This window comes from Gorilla gorilla, chromosome 19 (assembly GCF_029281585.2).
Source record: "Gorilla gorilla gorilla isolate KB3781 chromosome 19, NHGRI_mGorGor1-v2.1_pri, whole genome shotgun sequence".
Classification (NCBI taxonomy): Eukaryota; Metazoa; Chordata; class Mammalia; order Primates; family Hominidae; genus Gorilla; species Gorilla gorilla.
This window is the reverse complement of record NC_073243.2, coordinates 47,419,865-47,434,455: the sequence shown is the minus strand read 5'-3', so window position 1 is coordinate 47,434,455 and position 14,591 is coordinate 47,419,865.

Here is a 14,591-nt window from a genome sequence, read left to right as displayed (position 1 = left end):
TGAATGTGGCCCAACACAAATTCATATGTCTTAAAACATTGAGATTTTTTTTCAATTTTTTTCTTTTGTTCATTAGCTATTGTTAGTAATAGTGTATTTTATGTGTGATCGAAGACAATTCTTCTTCCAATGTGGCCCTGGGAAGCCAAAAGATTGGACATCCCTGATTTACCCTATTAGGTATGGATTATTCTCATATTTTAGATGAGGAAACTGAGGCTTAGAGGAGTTAACTTTCCCTAAGTCATCTAGCTAGCACAATATGTTTTCTATTGCCTTTATTTCCATGAGTAAAATTTGAAGACAAAGTTTAGTTATTTTCCAAAGACACATTTTGTTCCTTTGATATAGAAATGAATTAGCACATTTCATTTGTGTGACCTTAATGCCTATAAGCTAGTGGTCCAAGGCTGGACATCTGGATATTCACAGAATACAGTTGATTCTTGAACAACGACAGTTTAAACTGTGGGTCCACTTACACTCAGATGTTTTCAATACAGTTGGCCCTCTAGGTTGGAGGGTTTTTCATCCACAAACAAATGCAGATCGAAATGGAGTATTCTTAGAATACAAAGCCCATATGGAGGGCTGACTTTTCGTATCCACGGGTTCTCAGGACCACCTGCAGGACTTGGGTATGCGTGAATTATGGTATCTGCAGGTCGTCCTAGAAACAATCCCCGAAGATACTGAGGGACAACTGTATACTAAAGAGGTCCTCAACCCCCGAGCCATGGACTGGTAGTAGTCTGTGGCATTAGGAACTAGGCTGGACAGCAGGAGGTGAGTGGCAGGAGAGTGAGCATTACCGTCTGAACTCTGCCTCCTGTCAGATCAGAGGTGGCATTCGATTCTCACAGGAGTGTGAACCCTATTGTGAATTGCGTGTGCAAGGGATCTAGTTTGTGCTCTCCTTATGAGAATCTAACTAATGCCTGATGATCTGAGGTGGACGAATTTCATCCCCAAACCGTCCCCTACACCCTGCTATCCGTGGAAGAATTGTCTTCCATGAAACCGATCTTGGTCCCTGGTGCCAAAAACGTTGGGGACTGCTGGTAGACTAAATTATGATGAATTTGAATTTAAGTTGAAAACAAAGTTATAGATCAAGGGCTGGCAAGCTTTCTCTGTAAAGGGCCAGATAGTAAATATTTTCAGTTTTGTAGACAATATGATTTGTCACAACTACTCAACCTTGTCCTGTTGTACAAAACAAAAAAAAGTCATAATAGTATGTAAATAAATGCATGTGTGTTTGTCTCACTAAAATTTTATTTATAAGACCAGATGGTGGGCTAAATTTGGCCTATAGGTTCTAGTTTATCAACCTGTCCTAAAGGCCATTTTATGTCCATTTAGTCACCATTAATGTTATTCCACTAAACAAAGATATTGGAGTAAGTTTTTCATAAGATACAGTGGTTTAGCATAAAAAGGTCTGGAATACAGGAAAACCTGCTCCCATTCACATAAACTGACTTGGAATCAATCGCTTGTTGGCTTTAATCATCTGCATAATGGCTTTCTTAGTCTAATTTTTTAGCAGCTAATTGAGTTAGAATATCTATTGTAGAAGTCAAATGGACATGGCCCTGCCACTTTCATGACTGAGTGTACTTACCTGTCCCACAGTCTGGATTAAAAGAAAACCCCACCTTGTACCCTGAGACAAACCAAAAATAACAAGTTTGTTCTCTCTAGTTTAATTTCCAAAGTGAAAGAAACCTTGAGTATTTCCTGTAAGTTACTGACTCCTTAACAAAACAACTGTATCTCTGACTTTTGCAAAACTGATGTCTGAAGATACATTATGTCATATGTGAGAAAACTGTGTTTTCACATGTCAAACTGTGAGAAAACTGCTGTTTTTTTCCCACCATGAACTCAGATTAAGTATAAACTCAGTAACCTTGGCAATTTAAAAAGTAAATATAATCATTGTGTTTTAATTTGATGAGTAAGTTCTCCTGAAGTTTGACTCCTTTGCAAATTCTTTGCAAGCAAACTGCTGCTTTTATTTTTGGTATGCTTCGCCTCTGATTCTTCCTTTCACATATGTTAAGGTTTGGAGGACTGTTTGCTTATAGCCCAATGTGAACAGGATGAAAAATTTCCTACCAGAAACATAAATGATGAGTAATTTAGGATTTTGAAGTTTGAGCAAGCTTGAGCAGGCTGGTCATGGCCTACTTTGACTAACAAGGGATACAGCTGTTGGACACTACAGCAAAAGAAACCTTTCCTTTGCCTGACTTTCTTCCATGGTGACAAAAGAGGAAAGATTTTGGGAAAATTAGAAAAAAAAAACCTGGAAAAATTATTGACGTATTAAAACATATAAAATCTTTGTGAAATCTTTATTGCCTTTCATTCAACTTTCATTCAACTTATGCTTCATTCACATGGTGCAGTAGACACAACAAGGGTAATACAATAATTTGACATTCTACTTGCCTAATGGCTTCCATATTCATTGATCATAGGTTTCCAAAAGAGTTATGAATATGGAGTAAGGGGTCCTGCCTTTTACATTCCCAATATTCCATTACTGCATTTCTCTTCTGTGCTAAGATTGAGACCCAAGCCAAAATGACCCAGAAAAAGAATCCACATACTGGATTTGCTAATGAAAATCCCCCAAATCATAGTTTTCATCATAATGAGATTATAAGAGCTACTTCCATGACAATAGAGAAGGATATTTGGTTATATAGGGCAGATTGAATGCATGTATTTATCCTCACTGCTTTCCAAAATGTCATGAGAATGACAATAAAGAAATGAATATACTTTTATAAGGACAGACGATAAGGAAAGAGAAGGCAGTAAATGAGCACCGTCAAAATTTTAGAACTGCATTGTCTAATGTACCCACTAATTACATGTGGCTGTTTACATTTACATTAATTAAAACTAAATACAATTAAAATTTAGTCATTCAGTTTCATTAGCCACGTTTCAAGGGCTCCATAGATACATGTGGCTGGTGGCTACCTTATTGGATGGCACAGACATGGAACATTTCTATCATGGCAGAGAGTTCTATTGGACAGAGCTGTTTTAAAGATAGGAAGGTGTTGGAGGAACAGGAACTGGGTGAAGTTTCAGGTTGTTCTGTTCTCCTAAGTAACTCCTTGGATGTAGTGGGTTGAATGTTGGCTTCCAAAAGATATGGTCATGTACTAATCCCTGGAACCTATCAATGTAATTTGGTTGGAAAAAGGGTCTTTGCAGATACACTTAAGTTAAGGTTCTCGTGATAGGATCATGCTGGACTATTGGGTGAACTCCAAATTCAGTGACAAGAGACCTTAGAGGAGAGGAGGAGGCCCTGTGAACATGGAGGTAGAGAGTGGAGTTATTTAGCGATGAGCCAAGGAATGCTTACAGCCACCAGAAGCTGGAAGAGGCAAGGAAGGATTCTCCCCTAGGGCCTTCAGAGAGAGTATGGCCTTGCCAACACCTGAATTTTTTACTTCTGGACTCTAGAACTGTGAGAGAATACATTTCTGATGTTTTAATTTGTTATGGTAGCCATAGAAAACTAATAAAGAGGGAAAGTCAAGAAGACTAAATGCTTAATAAATAAGGAGGTTGAACTAGGAAGGCTTAGACTGGGAGAAACTAGACATCATGAGGGTGGGAGTAGGGTGCCCTCCTGTGAGAGTCTGAGAGCAAGACTTTCATCCAAAAGGGGCATTTATTAACAAAACACTTTGGTATGTTACAGACTGTAAGAGTATTTCTCAGAGAAGAAGGGTCTTAGATGGGGCAGACACCCCAAACCGTGGCTACTATTCCCCTCCACAACTCAGTACCAAGGTCATGGTATTTGTCTTGTCCCTGACGGCAGAGGGATAATTTGTGTTATCTCAGCCATGAACTGAGAAACTAACTGGCCTCAGTTCTCTGAGCACTTAGTCCCCTGAGTGTTTACTTCCTCTTTGAGAGTTTTAGAGAAAATTTATACCATACCCCATCCCTTCTTTGCCTTCTGCTTCAGTTTCACCTGTTTACCCAGTCTCTTCATTCCTGATAGATTTCTTCCCTCACTCTGTGGTTGAGGTCCACTGCTGAAATACATAGAACAAAAAGAAAACCAGACCCATCTCAAGAAGCATCCTTTAGTTTGTAGGGGACACCAAATGTAGCCTGCTGACATTTCTCCCTTCTGCAGGAATCTTGGATTTTTGGACTCTTGATTCTTCTAGAGAGGATCTTTTGGGCAGGATCCAGATTTTATGAGGCTTGAGGCTTTGTAATTTTAGGAGTACTATTTAAGAAAAGGAATTCACATTTATAAATACAAAATTAAGCATAAGTGTCAATATTTACTTAAAGCATAAAAAGAAATCACAACAAAGTACCAACTTAAAAAATCTGATAAATACCCTAGACATATAAAATAGAAAAATAGCAAAGATTTAAAAATTTAATTGCCTGTTGATATTATAGTTTTAATAACTCTACATCTTGAGATTGTTCTGGGGTGTTAAAATTTCATGTACTGCATTATTGAGTATATTCCTTAATATACTCAATATAAGAAAAATTTCTTTTGGCTAGTAGTCAATGAGAACCCAATCTTTGTTTATACAGTTGACTCTTGAACAACTCAGGGGTTAGGGGCACTGACCCCCTGCACAGTCAAAAATCTGTGTATAATTTTTGACTCCCCCAAAACTTAACTACTAATAGCCCACTGTTGAAGCTATACAAATATCATAGATAGTCAATTTAACAGAGATATTGCAGGTTATGTGTATTATATGCTGTATTCTTACAATAAGTTAAAGAAAATGTTATTAAAATCGCAGGGAAGAGAAAACATATTTACTGTTCATTAAGTGGGAGTGGATCATCGTAAAGGTCTTCATCCTTGTTGTCTTCATGTTGAATAGGCTGAAGAGGAGGAGGAAGAGGAGGGGTTGGTCTTGATGCCTCACGGGTGACAGAGGCAGAAGAAAATCCATCTATAAGTGGACCTGTGCTTTCAAACCCATGTTGTTCAAGGGTCACTGTAATTTTATAGGTCTTATGATTGGATAAATGTTCCTCAAATGAACTTTCAGCTTCTTGCAGTTCTTATTCCTCCTCCTCTCGCATACTCCCAACACTGGGTGCTGTAGGACCACTTATATTGTGATACAGCCTCTTGTCCTATATCTTCATGAGCCAGTGCTGGGGGAGTCGCATAGTGGCAGTAGGGATATTCTTCCTAGAAGTTATTCTTACTAGACCAGCTAGCAATAACTTAGCTGTATGTGGAAGTGGCTGTGAACCACATAAGTACATCTCATTAAATTTAAATGTATTTCCAACTCAACTTTCTCTCTTAGCTGGATCCCAAAATAACTGCAGCCACTTTAACACTCTCCTACTGCAATTGGTTGATTAAGACTGCTATTTCTTTCCACTACAACATCTGCTTGAAGAAGATGTTGAAGTAGAAGGAAACAGGGGTCCTAATCAACCAAATGCAGTTAAAATATTTTACTTCTGCATTTTTTACAAAAACATATAATCATGGTGACATTGTGAGGGCACTTTCAAGGGTCTTGGAAGGGGCCCATGCAAGTGAGGGGCCTGGAAATTCAGATTCATTAGCTTCACCACAGATCTACTTCTGTTTAACCAGTTCTTGAGTCTCTGCAGGGTCAGTAATTACAGATCAAATTAATTCATTCAGTTCTCTCAAGTGCTAGCGTTAGTCTTAGATTCTAAGAGCATTGACCTGAGAGACACATTTTCTCATTAGAATCTATTCTTCTGATTGGCAAAAATTATGTTCATACTTTATATTAGAATCTTTAAAGTAGATGAGTGACACAGTTATGATTCTAAAGAAACAAAGAGTGAATAACAAAGTGGCTTTAATAAAGAACTCCCCAGATCTTGCACTAGCACGTAGCTCTTTCTCCCCAATCATCTTTGGCTTCCATTCTGACATATACTACTTATGCAACATGCATACTCCCATCATTCTTGAGCATATAGTTCTGCTTTTGTCTCAAAGGATGGGGCCTAGCTGCGTGGCTGATTTTCACCCAAGCACCGTCAATCAAAAAGGACCCTGCCATGCTTTTCTAACATATAATGTACACAGAGAAGTGCATTACTGAACAGAAAATACCTGCGAAGTTTGCTTTCTTAACTCCTCAGAAGTGATCATTTTGTTGAGCCAAGTGAGCTTTTCGGTACCACCCAGGTTCGGGATTTCATGATTCTGTGAGTCAATGGTGCTATACAGGCTGACGGTTTCAATCTTACCTGGCCAGTTGTTCAGAGTTACGGAAAACCTCACCCTCTTTAGGGGGTCTCCTGGCTCAGGGTTTCTGCCATATCTGGCAGGGGGTGCACAGATAGAAGAATATCTTCTACTTAAAGACAGAAGATGTTGTCTGGGTCTCTGTGACTACCTGGGGGAGGGTAAGAAAGCCAACAGACTCTCCATGTGTTCCAAAAGGTAATTGAACTCCGGCGCCAAGAGAGGCAGAGGAAAAGCCAGTCTGGTGAGTTTCTGAGAATGAAAGTCCGCTAGACCATTCCCTAAGTGTGTGATTTCAGAAAAGTCACTTAACCTCCCGAGGTTCAGTTTCTCTGCTGTATGTGATAGGTGTTGTGAAGATTCAATAAATACATAAAAGGGAGGTGGTAGGAAGGTACTAGTTCAAGTTCATGTTGATTTTTTTTTTTTAATGTTCACAGTATTGGCAGGAGCAAGATAGAGAAGCTGAGAGAAAAGTTTGTGCGTTGGGGGGACTGGGAAGGGAAGGGAGTGACCCAATTTAAAGTTCTATGTACATATATCTATATATATGTTTATGTATATGTATATGTGTATGTAAATATGTAGTTTTCAATAGGCTCCAAATAGCAATGTCAAGAAGAAAAATCATGCAATTTCTGGCTACTTGTAGTCTTTATTCTATGACTTGAAGACTATTGACGGCGTCTGGCTGTAAAAGTACCTCTCACTTTCTGGTGCCACCAGGAGGGCTGGGTTCTTTGGACTCAGCATAGGTTTGGGCTCCTGAACATCAACTGTGCTCTGAAGGTGTTTTTTGCACCGCATGAACTTGGAGCATCCAGAAGCTGCTGGTTTCTCAATGCTTACGGGATTTTATTTCAGCTCTAATTTCCCCAAACCAGCACAGGTCCTAGAGGAACCTGTATATCTTTAGCTATTTTAGTTTTTTTTCCCCACCTTGAAATTATTTCTAATAATTATATTTAATAATCTACTACCTAATATACATCAGCTGCCTGAAATAAGTAAAACAATATTTCTTGAGAATTTTGAGACTTGACACTTACCACTGAGTTTTGAATTAACACATAGCCTTTTATTTCATAGAAGGCCTTGTCAAAATTTGCTCTCATATATTATTTGAATAGAGCTGCCTAAAAGCTTTTTTTTCTTTCTTTAGGGAAAAAATACTTTGCTAGAGAGTTGAAGGACTTCATTTTAATGTTGCAGTCACTTGTTTCTAAACTTAAAATTTGAATAAATTTTTCATATTAGATTCTTCTAATTTCTGGCTATGATTTGCAAAAGATGATTTATTTTTTCATGGAACAAGATTTTCAGAAGTAATTAAAAGTAATCTCCTATTAGGGAGACCACTTACAAGACTAACACATTCTATAACTTCTTTAAGATTTAACAGCCTTTTGTATTTACTTGGCCTGGGAGATTAGGCTTTTAGTGGATAACGACTTTCATCATAACAATGAGAAAGATGGGACACTTCTATTATAACAGGCTGGGATCAAACTCTTCTATTAGAGCTTTTTAGTCTTGTTTTTGTGTTCCACATTGCTTTTTATAATTAGTTTCAAGTTTAATCATATGAAATTTGAGGGGAAAAGGAAAGGAGAACTTATGTGAAAATCCGCATTTGTAAATGGATAAGTTTTAAGCTATTTAGCATAGACCTTGATGGCCTATGAAGGCAGAGATGCCCAAATGTAGAAATAAAGAGGTTTATCCCTGTGGTATAGCCATGGAATTATACTACTTTCTCCCCTAGAGATAGAGTAATATTCTGGAGCTAGAAGATTGTCCTTAAGAATAGGGACATTTTCTATGGGTGGGTATTAAACTAGATATTCTATTGTATAAAAATTCTTAATATAAAGTGGAATGTACCTTGTGAAGAGGTAACCTATAACAAAAGAATAATTGTCTTAATATATACTCTTACCAGTCAATAAGGCAGACATGAATGTTCCTAAAAATGATGGACAGAAGTCAATATTTAAATATAAAAGAAGAAAGATACATAGTTAATAAACATAGAAAAAGATTCAATTTTATTAGTAATCAACAAATGAAAATGACAACAAAGTAAGATGTCACTTTGCCTGTTAAATTTGAAGAGATCAGATCATTAATATCCCGCATTAGTGAAAGTGTGGGGACCGAACACTATTCATGCAAGTGGGGTGTGGGCGATCTGTACAAGTAGAAGCTTAGGGCAATGTAATGCACATATTAAACAAAATTTCAAAAAGCATATACATAGTCTGACTCAGCAATCCCACTTCTAGATTAATCTCAAGGAAATAATAGGACAAGTCCAAGAATATTATTGGTGGCTTTAGAAATACCTAAAAGTTATTTTAAAACATTAGTTAAATGTGTCATAGAACATTAATACAATTTAATATTATGCAGCCACTAAAAAGAGTGATATATACATATAGCCTGCTGAGAGGTAATTCTTCACGAGTCTCTCACGTTCATGTATGGCTTGAGAGTAGGGGTGCTGACTGCGTTAGCTCCAAACCAACTTTACAAGGATGCTTGCCTAGTGAACAACCTTGGAATAGAGAGACAGCATTTTCCTCCAGAGCAAAGCACTGGCATGCTTACTACCCAGTATAAAAGATTCTGATTCTTTTAAGGTTAGGGTTCTTCTCCTTTAACACAGCCCAGGGCATGTGTGCAGGTATCACCTCGTCTTCTTTGCCCTGCAGGATTGGAAATTAATATAAGAAAATATTGACATTCTGCCTATTGTTATTTCTGTGAGTAATACTTATTGCTGACTCAGGAGTCTTGCATCTTTTATCAGTACAATGGACTGAATGTTTATGCCCTGCATAAATTCATATGTTGAAATCCTAACCCTCAAGATAATGGTATTAGGAGGTAGGATCCATGGGAGGTGTAATGGTTAATTTTAGATGTTAACTTGACTGGATTAAGCGACACCTGGATAGCTGATAAAGCATTATTTTTATGTATGTTTGTGAGGGCTTTTTCCAGTGGAATGAATAAAGAATATCACCCTCATCAATGCATCATCCAGTCAGTTTAGGGCCCAAATAGAACAAAAATGTAGTGGAAGATTTGCTCTCTCTGAGCTGGGACATCCAGCTTCTCTTGCCCTTAGATATCAGTGCTTGTGGTTCTCAGGCCTCTGGACTCATACTGAGACTTAGACTAGTGGCTCCCCTGGTTTTTGGGCTATTGGACTTGGACTGAATTATACCATTGGCTCTCCAGTGTGCAGACAGCAGATCATGGGAGTTCTCAGCCTCCATAATCACATGAACCAATTTTTATAATAAACCTTCTTAGGTATCTATCTATTCATTTATCCCACTGGTTCTGTTTCTCTGGAGAATCCTGATTAATACACCATTGTATAGTGGCTCATAATTTATTTAACCAGACTCCCATTGGTAGTTCCAGTTTTTGACTGGTACAAACAATGCTACAGTAAATCTTCTTGTATAGATACCTTGATGGACATATACCTGCAAACTAAAAACATTCTCAGATCTGTGCTGAAGTGTTTTGACCCCATGGATTGGTTGGGAGCCTGAGGCTGATTTTATAGTACTAGGTCAAAAATGTTTTTGAAAAATAAACAAAAGATATTAAATAGTATATTTAGTATGGCCTCATTTTGAATACATGAATAAGTAGAAGTCTGGAGGAAAGCTACAGAAATATTAGCAGTGGTTAATTCTGGGTTATGACCTTTATTCCTCTTTATAATCTTTCATATTTTCTGATATTTTTTGCACTATGCATGCATTACCTTTGTAATCAGAAGGGCAATAAAGTTACTAAAATTGAGAGGCAGTATGTAACAAAGCAAGGGCAGAAAATGGAATATAGACACAAGACATCAAAAGATGTGAATTAAAGGTTTCATGTCAAAGAAATGATGTGACAGATTTTAATTAAAATTGTTGGAGGCAGGCTTAGTATTTCTTGAGTTCAGGGGAAAGAAATGCTTCCCAATAGAGCAAATGTGGGGATTAGCAAACAGAGATACACATTTATTCTTTTATTCATTCTGCATTCTTATTTTTTTCTTATATTTACTAATCCATTCTATTTCTCTACTAGTTACTGTATACCTAATCCTGCTTTAGATGCTATATCAGATGCAATATCAAGAACAGGTAATAATATGTAAAGCAACTAATAATATGCTTGATAGTAATTTTACCTAGAAATGGCTCCCAGTTTGTGGTTAATTGAGGACATTATTTTCTGTTTTACTGTTCCTTTGATCATCTTTATTACTCACTATTCTGTTTTCTACAGTTGTGTGGATTTGTGAAAGAATGCCGACATAAAATGAAGAGTCATTAATTCAGCCACATGCTGATCAAATGAGTGTCTTGCAGAGAAATTAAGGTGAGTCCCTTGACACTTTAGCTGCTGATTTTTGAAAAAAAATGCAGGTGTGCATAAAATGATTTATTGATTAACAGACAGCTAGCAGTTTAAATGGAAATTTCCCCTTAGCTAGCAGTTTATATGAAAATGCGTATGATGTGTATGATGACAGCACTGAATTTGCACATTTTCTGGTTAGCAGTTGATATGGTTTGGATGTTTGTCCCCTCCAAATCTCATGTTAAAATTTGATCCCTAATGTTGGGCCAACATTAGGGGCCAGGTGGGAGGTGTTTGGATCATGAAAGTGGATCCTTTAAAAACTTCTTGGTGCCACAGCAAAATAAACTATCATCAGAGTGAACAGGCAACCTACAGAATGGGAGAAAATTTTTGTAATCTATCCATCTGACAAAGGGCTAATATCCAGAATCTACAAAGAACTTAAGCAAATTTATAATAAAAAAGCAAACAACCCCATCAAAAAATGGGCAAAGGATATGAACAGACAGTTCTCAAAAGAAGACATTTATGCAGCCAACAGACACATGAAAAAATGCTCATCATCACTGGTCATTAGAGAAATGCAAATCAAAACCACAGTGTGATACCATCTCACACCAGTTAGAATGGTGATCATTAAAAAGTCAGGAAACAACAGATGCTATAGAGGTTGTAGAAAAATAGGAACACTTTTACACAGTTGGTGGGAGTGTAAATTGGTTCAACCATTGTGGAAGACAGTGTGGCAATTCCTCAAGGATCTAGAACTAGAAATACCATTTGACCCAGCAATCCCATTACTGGGCGTATACCCAAAGGATTCTAAATCATTGTAAGATAAAGACACATGCACACGTGTTTATTGCGGCACTATTCACAATAGCAAAGACTTGGAAGCAACCCAAATGTCCATCAGAGATAGACTGGATTAAGAAAATGTGGCTCATATACACCATGGAATACTATGCAGCCATAAAAAAGGATGAGTTCATGTCCTTTGCAGGGACATGGATGAAGCTGGAAACCATCATTCTCAGCAAACTATCGCAAGGACAAAAAACCAAACACCGCATGTTCTTACTTATAAGTGAGAGTCGAACAATGAGAACACTTGGACACAGGGAGGGGATCATTACACACCGGGGCCTGTGCGTGGTGGGGGTCTGGGGGAAGGGTAACATTAGGAGAAATACCTAAGGTAGGTGACGGGTTGATGGGTTCAGTAAACCACCATGGCACGTGTATACCTATGTAACAAAACTGCACGTTCTCCACATGTAACCCTGAACTTAAAGTATTAAAAAAAAGAACAAAAACTTCTTGGTGCCATCCTGGAGGGTAATGAGTGAGTTCTCATGCTATTAGTTCCCCTGGGAGCTGTTGTTAAAAATAGCCTGGTCTGGCACCTCCTCCCCAGTCTTTGCTTCTTTTCTCGCCATGTGATGCCTGTTCCCATCGCCTCCCACTGTGAGTGGAAGCTCCCCGAGACCCTCACCAGAAGTAGATATTGGTGCCATGCTCCTTGTACAACCTGTAGAACTGTAAGCCAAATAAATCTCTTTTCTTTATGAATTACCCATCCTCAGGTATTCCTTTATAGCAATCCAAGATAGACTAAGACAGAAGTTGTCAAATTTAGACCTTCACACTTAACCTCTGTAGCAGGGAACTATTTTCTATTAATATTCTTTTTTAAACCTCTTCTCACCAGTAAAAATGAGTGTCCTGATTTTCAGGGATGCCATCTTGTGTCTTTTCTTCATTTGAGTCTTTTGTGTGGGTAATGTTAATGAGTCCCTCTGACTCTGTCATGACATATCTGACCTAGTACTCTGGAAAGAATATATCCTTTGAGTATACAGAAAGTCCTGGTAGGTCAGGAAGCATTTTAATTTATTCAAGTGGAGACATTCAGCTCATGCTGGGAGAAGTTAGTTTATTTGTTAAGTTTGTGGTGAGACTTTAAATTCTCACATTAAGTTTGACAGAGTAGTTGATGATATTTGGTCATGTTTTGGCTTCCTAACAGCCTCTGGCTGACTTAAAAATAAATCATTACAGACAGACCATTAAATTTTATGAACTATGAATGTGCTTAAAAGCCCATTTTAATGAAATGCTCTAAGTTTCTCCATGGGCCATTGCTTTTACCTGAGCCATGACTACATTTCAAATCCTGCTGACCATTTCAAAGGTGATTATTCCACTCAGATGATAGCATGACTGGTGCCTTTGTAAAGCATTTGACTGTGTTTGACCTCACAGCGAGGTGAGGTTGAAAACTTTGGTAGTATTACAGCAGTTCCCCCTTATCTGCGGGGATACGTTCCAAGACCCTCAGTGGATGCCTGAAACTGTGGATAGTACCAACCCTATATATACTAAGTTTTTTCATATACATACACAGCTATGATAAAGTTTAATTTATGAATTAGGCAGAGTATAAGATTAACAACAATAAGAAGGTAGAACAATTATAACAATATACTGTAATAAAAGCAAAATAAGGGTGATTTGAACCCTGCACTTCTATTGCACTGCAATATTGCAACAGTGATCCGATAACTGAGATGGCTTCTAAATGCCTAATAGGTGGGCAGGGTCTACAGCATGGATACACTGGACGAGGGATAATTCATCTCCAAAGCAGGATGGAGCTGAATGCTGTTCAATTAAAATCTTGTGAATTATTTCTGGAATTTTCCATTTAACATTTTTGGACCTCGGTTGGCCATGCGTAACTGAAACCACAGAAAATGAAACTATAGATAAGTGGTGGTTGGGGGGGGACTACTGTACTGAGTATTTGTTAGCTAAGTATTTGTAAAACTTTTGGTTATGGTGTGTGATTAAATTCCTTCTGACTGCATAAAGGCTATGGTCTATGAAAACCGATGATGAAAAAGATTGTTTTTTGTTCACAACATTTATTTTATTATTTATTTATTTTTATTTAAGTTTTTTTTTTTTAGAGATAGGGTCTTTTATGTTGCCTAGGCTGGCCTCGAACTCCTAGCTTTAAGGAACTCCCGGGTTCAAGCGATTCTCCTGCCTCAGCCTCCATAGTACTTGGGACTACAGGAACATGCCATGGTGCCCAATCTACATTTTTTAAAAAGTGAACTTTGTTTCCTCTAAAACAATAACTTGTCTCCAAATTTTTTTATTATTATGCACAAGGTGACGTAGATTCTTATTTTATAAAATCTGGAAAAAAACGGAAAGGAGTTTATCATGGTGGTTAGTAATTGAGTTTCTGTTCTGGTTGCACTATTTTTTTTTTTAATTATTTTTTTATTGATCATTCTTGGGTGTTTCTCGCAGAGGGGGATTTGGCAGGGTCATAGGACAATAGTGGAGGAAAGTCAGCAGATAAACAAGTGAACAAAGGTCTCTGGTTTTCCTAGGCAGAGGACCCTGGGGCCTTCTGCAGTGTTTGTGTCCCTGGGTACTTGAGATTAGGGAGTGGTGATGACTCTTAAAGAGCATGCTGCCTTCAAGCATCTGTTTAACAAAACACATCTTGCACCACCCTTAATCCATTTAACCCTGAGTGGACACAGCACATGTTTCAGAGAGCACCGGGTTGGGGGTAAGGTCATAGATCAACAGCATCCCAAGGCAGAAGAATTTTTCTTAGTACAGAACAAAATGGAGTCTCCTATGTCTACTTCCTTCCACACAGACACAGCAACAATCTGATTTCTGTATCTTTTCCCCACATTTTCCCCTTTTCTATTCGACAAAACCGCCATCGTCATCATGGCCCGTTCTCAATGAGCTGTTGGGTACACCTCCCAGACGGGGTGGCAGCCAGGCAGAGAGGCTCCTCACTTCCCAGAAGGGGCGGCCGGGCAGAGGCGCCCCCCACCTCCTGGACGGGGTGGCTGGCTGGCTGGGGGCTGGCCCCCACCTCCCTCCCGGACGGGGCGGCTGG